Below are 10805 nucleotides of genomic sequence, written 5' to 3' on the forward strand. Positions count from 1 at the left end.
TATTCTAATAACTATGTATTGTGTCAGATGGGTGCAAGATTTATCAGGATTATCACTTAGTAAGTTATATAATGTCTAATCACTGAGGTGTACATCTGAAAGTAATATAATATTGTATGTCAACTGTAATTAAAATATAAAATAATAATACTGAAAAATTGCATCAAAATAATACCTAGAAATAAATTTAACCAATGAGGTAAAAGACTTGTACTCAAATAATCATAAGACATTAAAGAAAGAAATTAAAGAAGTACAAATAAATTGAAACATATACCATGCTCATGGATAGGAAGAATTAACATTGGTAAATATTTATTATATCCAAAGCAATCCATAGATTCAACACAATTCATATATATATATATATATATATATATATATATATATCTCCATCCCATGGTGATTTATAGAACTAGAAAAAATAATCTAAAAATTTATATGAAACTACAAAAGATCTCAAATAGCAATAGCTGTCTTGAGAAAGAAGAATAAAGTTAGAGGTATTATGCTACCTGATAACAAACTGAACTGCAAGACTATGGTAATGAAAACAGCATGGTACTGGCATAAAAAGAGATACATAGATCAATAAAAAGAATAGAGAGCCCAGAAATAAATCTAGGCCTATATGGTCAATTAATATATAACAAAGAAGGCAAGAACATACAATGGGGTAATCTCATTTTATTTAATAAATGGTGTTGGGAAAATTGGACAGATACATGCAAAAAATAAAAGTAGATCACCTTCTTACACCATACACAAGAGTAAAAAAAAAAAATGAATTAAAGACTTAAATGAAAGATTCAAAACTATAAACTTCTGGAAGAAAACATAGGTAGTAAAATGTCTAATATTCCTTTTAGTAACATTTCTTCTAACATATCTCCTCAGGCAAGAAAAACAAAAAAATAAGCAAATAAAACTACATCAAACTAAGAAGTTTCTGCACAGCATAAAAAACAAACCTACTGAATGTAAGAACATGTTCACCAATGGCACATTCTATAATGGGTTAATATCCAAAATTTATAAAGAACTCATACAATTCAACACCAAATAAACAATCCAATCAGAAAGTGGGCAGAATACCTGAATAGACATTTCTCCAAAGAGGACATACAGATGGCCAATAGATAAGTGAAAAGATGCTTGACATCACTAATCATCAGAGAAATGCGAATTAAAACGACAAGGGGATATCAGAACGGCTAGCATCAATAAATCCGCAAACAAGTGCTGGCGAGGATGTGGAGAAAAGGGAACCCTCGTGCACTATTGGTGGGAATGCAGATTGGAGCAACTGTTATGAAAAACAGTATGGAGTTTCCTCAAAAAACTAAAAATAGAAATTCCTTATGACCGAGTGATTGCACTTCTGTGAATATATCTGAAGAAACCTGAAACACTAATTTGAAAGGATATATGCACCCCTGTGTTTATAGCAGTGTTATTTACAATAACCAAGATTTGGAAGCAACAGTAGTGCCCATCAATAGATGAGTGGATACAAAACTCATGAAATATTATTCAGTCATAAAAACGAATGGTATTTTACCATTTGTGACAACATAGATAGAATTAGAGGGTATTATGTTAAGTAAAATAACAGAGAGAAAGACAGATACCATAAGATTTCACTTATAGGTGGAATCTAATGAACAAAATAAGTAAACAAACAAAATAGAAACAGATTCATAGATACAGAGAACTGACTGATGGTCTCCAGAGGAGAGGTGTGGGGGGTGGGTTGGGGATAGTTTAAAAGGTGAAGAAATTAAGAAATCCAAATTGGTAGTCACAAAATAGTGCTGGGTATATAAAGTACAGCATAGGGAATATGGTCAAAAATATAATAACTATGTATTTGGATACTTAAAATATGGAGGAATCATTATGTAAAACATATGTCTGTGCACCTGAAAGTAATACAAAATAATAATACTGAATGTAAACTGTAATTAAAAAAATAAAATGAATTGCTGTGACCAGTTTTGCTCAGCGGTTAGAGCATCAGCCAGCAGTCCAGAGAGACCCGGGTTCAGTTCCAGCTAAGGGCAAGTACCTTGGTTGCAGTTTGTCCCCGGCCCTGGTTGGGTCGTGCGGGAGGCAGCCACTCGATGCGTCCCTTTCACGTTGATGTTTCTCACTCTGTCTCTTCCTCTCTCTCCCTCCCACTCTATCTGAACAAAAAATAGAAAAATGTCCTCGGGTGAGGATAAAAAAATAAGTAAATAAAATAAAATGAGTAAAAGAAGACCTATAGTAGAAATATGTGCTATATTTCAATGATTCTAGATTTAGATAAGTTTTACTTTGAATATAAGTCCCTGCAGACAGTGGACCCTGTGAAACTCCAGCCTTCATTAGGGTTACACATAGAACAAGATGGTCCGAGGTAAACGTAATTTTTCATGAAGCATACTGAGGAGAAAGTGTGGACGCCAAGTGCACTGTATTTCCAAATCTTTCTTCCTTGCACTCAGTACTCCTCAATCAATCCACTGTCAGGAGGAACCCTTGCAGTGGTGGATCGGGTTTGGAAGCAGCCAGTGCCCTTCGCCCATGGATGAAGTCTCTGCAGCTTGAAGACCGGAGCTCAGACTCTGTCAGGTGTTAGATAGCACAGGCTTGGGGGTAGTTCCCTTCTGGGAAAGGCCAGTGGGAGGTGACGTACAATGGCCAGATTCTAGCACTGGACATATAATCTCTCACAGCTTCCGCCTGTACTTCTTGTGAGAAGATTTATTCTGAAAATTTTTTCATGTTGGAGTGGTAAGAACTGAGACTCAGATTTGGGTGTGGAGGTAAAGGGAGGACATAGAGTTCATCCAGATTCACTCAAGTCCTGTTGTGAAGTTTGGGGCTAAAGCCTCTACTATCTTACTTTCTTCTTTGCTTACATGTCCCTTAGGGAGCTTGTGTTATGCAGTAATTGGTCAAAAGAAGTATTCTCTGGTCCTCCTCCAAAATAGCATCGTCATTAAATTGTGAGTCAGGGACCATTCTCTGTCTTTCCATTTTTTGTTATACCAGTTCCCAGACAATGCTGATGACTACATCAGTCAACTTCTACACATTCTCCTATACTTTTACAGACACCAAATTACCCGTCAATGAAGTTATCTTCTCAGTAAATATTTTAATCCTAAAGCTAAATGTTGAAATAGAGAGTTGCTGAGATGCATATAAATACATATATATTTCCTACCATATACCAGGAACTGTGCTACATGTTGGGCAAACAAAACCAAGAGAAAAGTTAACAGGTGATTACAGTACAATGTTCAAGGACCATGTGAGAAATATATGGAGGGAAAATAAAAGCACACTTCTTGGAGAAAATGAACCACAATTTGAGTTTTAAAAAAACTAGCAGGTAAGGGTAGGTAAGAATGGGACATGCACAGAATGTGGGGTGGACAGAAGCAGCTGCATGCCAAGGCAAATTGCATCTCATTTTTTTTATAAAAAAATTTTTTTCCTTTATTGATATTGTAGAAAGAGAGGAAGTGAGAGGGAGAGAGAGAGATAGAAACATTGATGAAAGAGAACATTGATTGGCCACCTCCTGTATGCCCCTCACTGGGAATCAGCCCCACAACCTGGGCATGTGCCCTGACCGGGGATCGAACCGGTGACCTCTTGGTGCATGAGTCGACGCTCAACCACTGAGCCACACCGACCGGACTTTTTTTTTTTTTTTTGGTATTTTATCTTCAGTGTGCTGAGGAGTCATTGGGCATTCTATGCTGAGAATAGGATGTGATTTAATATTCAGAATGTTTGCTGGCGATCATGTGGAGCATAAACCATGGAAGGGGAACCTGGAAGTGTCACATCTGTACGAATGCCACTGCACTAGCTCACTGACGAGGTGTGAACCTCTGCAGCGGGGGAGGGAAGGAGAGAGAAAGGCGAGGAGAGCACAGAGGTGGACCATTAAGGATAATTTAGAATTAACCTCATTCATGGGATGCAGAGAGGAAGGGACAGGAAAGAATCTAGAACAAATCGCAGGATTCTGAGTTAGGTAGGTAGTGCCCAGTCCCTCCCAGGAGAGTAATAGGTGTGGGGGCTTTGGCTTTAGTGAGGACACAATTCTCTCCCTCTCTTTACCTGAAATGCTTTCCATTTTGGAGGACGACTAATGGGTATTTGATAAAATGAAAAAAAAAAGTCCATGGGCACCGTGTTATATTTTTGTACTGAATCCTCAGGCCCTCTGAGCATGTACTCACCCGTTTAGATGGCTCACCTCAGAGCCAGAAGGTGAGTCCGCTGCTTCCCAGCTTGGCTGCAGAGGAGAGTTTGAGGTCCACAGATCTAACTGCTCATAAGCAGCCACTTTTTTTTGTACCTATATCTCTTGCAAATTTGACACAGTGATAAGGAGCTTTGGAAACATTCGGATCCCACTGATTTCCCTATTTGTTTCCACTCACTAGTTGTGTAGACCTGGAGTCCCTATGGAGGGAAGGAGCCTCCAGCATTGGGGTTGACCTCTAGTGGCAATTCCTTGAACTGCACCTGCAATGCGGGTCTGCAGGTGAGCAGAACCGGACCGGAAGAGGCGTTCACCTGCCAGGCTGGCGGCAGCTCAGAGTTCAGGCTTCGGTTTGTGGTTTCTGGCACTGCACTTGCCACCCTCGGGTTCCTTTTATTTTTTTGTTTAGCAAGTGGTCAATAAAAATTCCTAGAACTTTGAAAAAATAAATTTCTGTTTGAAGCAACTCAGTGTGTGGTACTTTGTGTCGATCAGTGTGTTGCTGATCCCTATCACACAGGATAAACAAGTGATTGTTAGGGAGTCCCCGGAAAAGGAATACACGAGGGTTCTCAGAAATCAGGCAAAGCAGGTCAGAAACTGGCACTTAGTGTTTTACAAGTGTTTGCTCTCATTCATCTCATCACACGAGTGGAAAACAGTGGGCCCAGATTTAAACTCAGACTATCACGCAATACTGACTTTGCAAAATGGGAAATATCAATTACATACCAATAAAACGGAAAAAAACTTTCATAAAACATAAGACTAATAGTGTGCGTATAGAAGACATTAATAAACAAAGTATACCTTTTTTCTATTTAAAGCAGCGAACAGCCCTGCCGGTTTGTCTCAGTGATTAGAGCGTCGGCCCTCAGACCAAAGAGACATGGGTTCCATTCCGGTCAAGGGCACATGCCTCGGTTGCAGTTCAGGCTCTGGCCCTGGATGGGTTGTGCGAGGCAACCAATCAAAGTGTCTCTCTCACATTGATGTTTCTCTCTCTCTCCCTCCCACTCTATCCGAAGATAAATGGAAAAATATCCTCGGGTGAGGATTTAAAAATAATAAATACATAAATAAATAAATAAAGCAGGAATAAACATAGACTTACATGGTTGAAATTAAGATAAAATGTAAAGCATGAATGTATCCTTGTAAAAGTGATTTGTCATCTTTTTAGACAAACTGACAAGTTGCTCATCCCTATCACACAGGATAAACAAGCCAAACACTGTTTTTCTTCACGTTCTGGTTTACAAGGTTGAAAAGAGCCACCAGCAGCATTACAGGGCTAGGAAAGAATTAGAATTTTGCTAAAATTGAAAAATAAATGTAGGAGATTGGGATTTAAGGTGGAGCCTGGGTACACATCTGTGAGTTTTACTTGGTTGACTTTGGAATACAGGGGACTGAGGTTATAATCCAAGGCAAAGGCCCTCACCACCCTTCATTTCAAAGAATTCAGCAGTGGGAAACCAGATATATCAGAGAGTGGGAAGGGAAATAAGAGAATTGAAATACATAATATGGATTCTATAAGTAGAGATTCCTCTGAGGGAACCCACAAATGCACCCAGAACTTCCAAAGCATGAAAGAAGTCAAGGATTTCCAAAGCCATTCTTCAAGAGAGGAGACAGTTCACGTGGAGAAGAGTTTTCTCCTAGGACACAGGAAGCTTCTGAAGGGGACGTGCCATCTCTGATGCTTCGTCTACCTAGTCCTAGGAAGTCAGACAGCTCCTCTGCTCTAGTCTAAACAGTATGCGATTATAAAAGTAACTGGCGTTGCATCAGACAGTCTTGATTTTCACACTGTTCCACTCATAATAAGTGCATTTGAATAAGCTTCTCTCCTTTCGGCTTTGGTTTCTTAATCTGTGAAATAAGAAAGACATACTGATGATTAAATAAGTTACATTAAGCACCCAGCATAAAGCGATCACACTGGACTCCACAGATGAGTGGTAACTGGGAGGAACCGCACACTAAGAAAAGCAGTTGGCACCTTGTTTGTTCTGTTTTCCCTCCCACTAACCCCACCCCTTTCCCTCAAATGTTCCCTTCTCCTTAGGCTAGGCACAGGTTTTCGCGTGGTGTGCTCTTCTCTGCCTCTAGCCCTGTGATAAAGGTAGCTATTTTTTTTTTTTTAATTTAGATTCTGAAAACCTGTCACCTGCTTTATTTCTGGAGGAGGGTCAAGGAGAATCTTCACTTTATTTTGAGGGGCTGGTGAATCGGAAGCAGCAGCAGCAATCCTGCCTCGACAGGCCCTCGGGTCCACAGGGAAAGCTTAACTTCCTAGTTTGATTCAAGAGTCTAATTTTTTCCTAAAGCAAGATCATCCATTTTCATTGGGATAAAAGAATAAAGAACAAACTCAATAGCACCAAATGGGGTTTAATGCAGAAAACAGGGCCCGGTGTCTCCTTTCAAATAAAACTTTTACATTAAAGTGTGTTTAGAAGTCACAGTTGTTTTTCCTCTTTTTTAGCCTCATCTGAGTACATTTTTGCATTTATTTTCACATAGAGTGGGAGGGGAAGGGGGGAGGGAGACATCAATGTGAGAGAGACACATCACTGGCTGCCACCCACATGACCCCAACCAACTGGGGACAAATTGCAACTGAGGTACGTGCCCTTAGTGGGAACTGGACCTGGGACTCTCTGGGCCGAAGCTCTAACCGCTGAGCCAAACTGGCCAGGGCTGTTTTTCCTCTTGATTCAACCCTTCTCCTTACCTAATAGGAGCCTGAAGCCTGAAGAACAAAACACTACAGCTGCCCCTTCCGCACAGGACTCTGACCACCAGTGGGCTGGCCTAGCTCAGCCCGCCGCAGCGACAGGATGCAGACTGTGCTCTCAGGGAGAAGGGCACCGAGGACGCCACCAGTCAAGAGTCGAACACCTGATCACGGTGCAGTTTCCGGCCACCGTGGACAGGAGAGTCTTGGAACACCAGTCTCACTCGGTATGCCGCATGTCCCTGCTCACATAGATCCTAAACAGGGTGTTGATCATCCCCATGACAACTGCAATAAAGATGAAATTGAGGGTGGTGACCTGCAGTGGGCAGCAGTCCTGGTCAGGGTTGGTGTGAACACCCCCGTACTGAACAGGTGGCTGCAGCCCTCCCACGCTCTTGCTCTTTAACCTAGCAGATTGTTTTTTTAACTTGAAGTTGAATTCCCACAATGGATCCTATCTGTTCCCAACGATCTTTCTACACCAGAAAAGTAAGCATTTGGAATTCTTTGATGTGCTGGGCAGGCTGTCTGCAATGATGGGGTATTTGGAGATTCCGGCAGCAAAGGGCTCATACACATGGTAAAGATTGGATCACACGCCTGGAGGCAGTGAAGCTTCTCCATGGACTCTGGTTGCAGGTGCAAAGGCAGACAGGCATCCAGCGTGTAGTGCCTTTGGCACAACCTACTCCCACAGGCAGCCGTGCAAGTGACAGTCCAGGCATTCTTACAACTCAGGGAAACATTCACAATGTCCTCAGGACGGATGCAGGAGACCAGCTACAGCCAAATCTTCAGATGGGGGGGTGGGGACATCGATGTGACTGGTTGTCACCCACAAGACCTCAACCGGGCCGGGGGCAGCAACCGAGGTATGTGCCCTTAGCGGGGACTGAACCTGGGATTCTCTGGTCTGCAGGCCGACGCTCTAACTGCTGAGCCAAACCGGCCAGGGCTAAAGGTAGCCATTTTTATTCCCTTTTTGGTTACACCCATTCTCCACCGAAAATTCGCTTTAAAGAATGCTTTGTTTATTTTGAGAATCATCAACAGGCTTTAATGATGAATGGATACACAAAATGTGGTCCATCTACACAAGGGAATATTACTCAGTAATGAAAAATGAAGTACTGACACCTGCCACAACATGGATGAACCTTGAAAACATGATGTTCAGGGGTAGAAGCCAGACACAGGTCACATACTATATGATTCCATTTACATGAAATGTCAAGATTAAGCAAATCTATAGATAGAAAGATTAGTGGTTGCCAGGGAATGAGGGGGGTGTTAGGAGAAAATGAAGGCTGACCACTAATGGTTGTAGGGGGCTCTTTTGGGGCGATGAAATGCTCTAGAATTGATTGGGGTAATGGTCACACAATTCTGAATATACTAAAACCACTCAATTCTACACTTTGGATGGGTGAATTATATCTAATAAAGCTATTATTTTTTAAATGGCTTTATTGACCCTAAAGATGGCAAAAGTCCAGGGATCCCCCACAGCACAGGGTCCCAGAGCTCCTTTCTTCAGCCAAAGTGGGGTTTGGCCGCCCAGATGGTGCCAATAGCACAGCCCTTCTCAGAACAAACCTGCCCTCATCCCAGAATGGTTGGAAGCTCAGATGAGAGATATGAACCCTAGGAATGTGGGCCTAACTGCAACCAGGAGGGGGACTGTGGACACGGCAGCTGCTGCGGGTTTTGACTACATAGTACCCGTTTTGGGGGGGGAGATACAGATTTTTCTCATTTTTATCCTACATGTGTCTAGAATACTATTCTTCGGACAAATGATGTGTTTGTTTCCTGTTACTATGTAATAAATTTCCATAAATTTATTGGCTTAAAACAGTACCTGGTTATCACTCCATGGTTCAGGAGGTCAGAAGGCCAGGCCAGGCATGACTGCGTTCTCTGTTCAGGGTCTCAATAGCTGAAATTGAGGATCAGCTGTGGCTTCCAAGCTCACTGAACGTCGGTAGAATTCAGTTCCTTTTCACTGTCGGACTGAGGTGCCATTGGCTTGCTGGCTACTGGCTGGAGTCCCCTCTCAGCTCCTAGAAGCCATTCTCAGTTCCTTGTGCTGCGACCCCTCCATCCTGATAGAAGATGGAGCACACATGGGCTTGAGGATTGCATGGTCCTTGATGGAAGAATCAGCATCATTTACTGTGAGATAGCACTTGATAAGGCCCTGCTCTCTGAGCATTTCCTCATCTGCAGGACGGGGAGCATGCCAGTACGTACACAGGGCCGTGTGCTGGGGGTGCAGGCAGCTCCCTGCAGGCTGCTTTGGCAGCATCTGAGAGAGCTTAGAGTGCTGTTTATAGTCAGCCTTTCTGTGTTCCGTTGGGGCTGTTCGTTCTGCCATTTGTCTGTTTCCTCATTCCACTTCCAGGGAATTTTTCTAGTTTCTTCCTAACCTGTCTCAGAGGTAACTGTTATACCAAACAAACTATTTAAAATATTGGTGTGTGCCTGGCCAGTGTGGCTCAGTGGCTGAGTGTCGACCCATGGACCAAGAAGTTGCCAGTTCGATTCGCGGTCAGGGCACATGCCTAGGTTGTGGGCCAAATCCCCAGTGGAGAGATGCACGAGGTGGACAATCTATGTTTTCTCTCATTGCTCTCTCTCTAAAATCAATAAAGAAAAAATATTTAAAAAATAGGTCAGTGTGGAAGAGCACCAGATTACTAATCTGTACTCTGTAGAGTATAACTTCATTGACCATTTCTCAGTCAAGCTTCAGGTTTATAAAACCATCATGGAGTGCAATCAGCTCTAATCAGGGTTGCCGTCCTTCCTGGGAGTCAGGTGAATCAAAATAGTTTTTGGGGGGGCACATACCTCACTTTCCTCATGGGAAGGAATGATCTACAGGCTGCGGTCCTTGATGTCAGGCAGCACCTGCGAAGGCTGTCAAGCCTCAACCTGATAGCGGGGTCCAGGTTCTTGTCATAGCACAAGCAAGGATTTGAGAGTGTGACAAAAGGATTTAGCAAAGCACAGTGCATTTATTAAAGTGATAATATGCACTCAAGAAGTGCGAGTGGCGACCTCAGTGAATGAGATGCCCCATAAGGTCTGGGTGGAAGGTTTTTAGTAAATGTGGGCAAGGGAGGGAATAGGGTGGTCCTTGGCTTCTGACATTGGTGGGGTGACTGCCAGTGCAGATCCCTCCTCTCCAGATAGGGATTTGTTTCTGTTACAGGAAATTGGGGAGGGGGGGGGAGCAGGGAACAGATGGCCAGCAAAGGTCATGTCGGCACTGTTTCAGCCAAGATGGGAAAGGGGAGTGAGAGCTTAAGTCCTTTGTTCCTATTCTAACTTTCCTGCCTCACTCTGACCTGAGAGGATTAAAGCAAATGGTTCCTTCCAACTTTGCAAGACTCAGTAGGGCATGTTCTTGTTCACTATTCTGCTCCTTGATGGAAAACGTCCTCTTCTTTTAGATCCATCACTTGAGTTGGGCTTCGGTTCTAGTGTTTTGATGTTAATACAATAAATGAAATTCTCCATGGAGTTCACAATTCGGCTCTAGTTCAAAGCCAACATTCTAGATAAAAATTCATTTTGCCTTTATCTCTTTCCATTTTTCTCTTGGGACCTTGGGATGGAGAAGAGGCCAAATATTCCTTGGTTATTACAAAACCAGTGGCCAAATATTTGAATATCATTTAATAACTTTATTAGCTCATCTTTCCACCATTTCCAACAATCTAGCAAGTCTCCAAGTTGCTGATTTAGACCACACTACAGCTTCCTCCCAATACCTTCAAA

The 10805-nt window shown here is 42.4% G+C and overlaps 1 pseudogene; it reads right to left on the bottom strand.

Moving 5' to 3' along the window:
• Positions 1 to 7165: 7165 nt before the first annotated feature.
• Positions 7166 to 7835, bottom strand: LOC118640310 (annotated as a pseudogene).
• Positions 7836 to 10805: the final 2970 nt, after the last annotated feature.

The sequence above is a fragment of the Molossus molossus genome, unplaced genomic scaffold (assembly GCF_014108415.1).
Source record: "Molossus molossus isolate mMolMol1 unplaced genomic scaffold, mMolMol1.p scaffold_m16_p_22, whole genome shotgun sequence".
In the NCBI taxonomy this organism is placed as follows: Eukaryota; Metazoa; Chordata; class Mammalia; order Chiroptera; family Molossidae; genus Molossus; species Molossus molossus.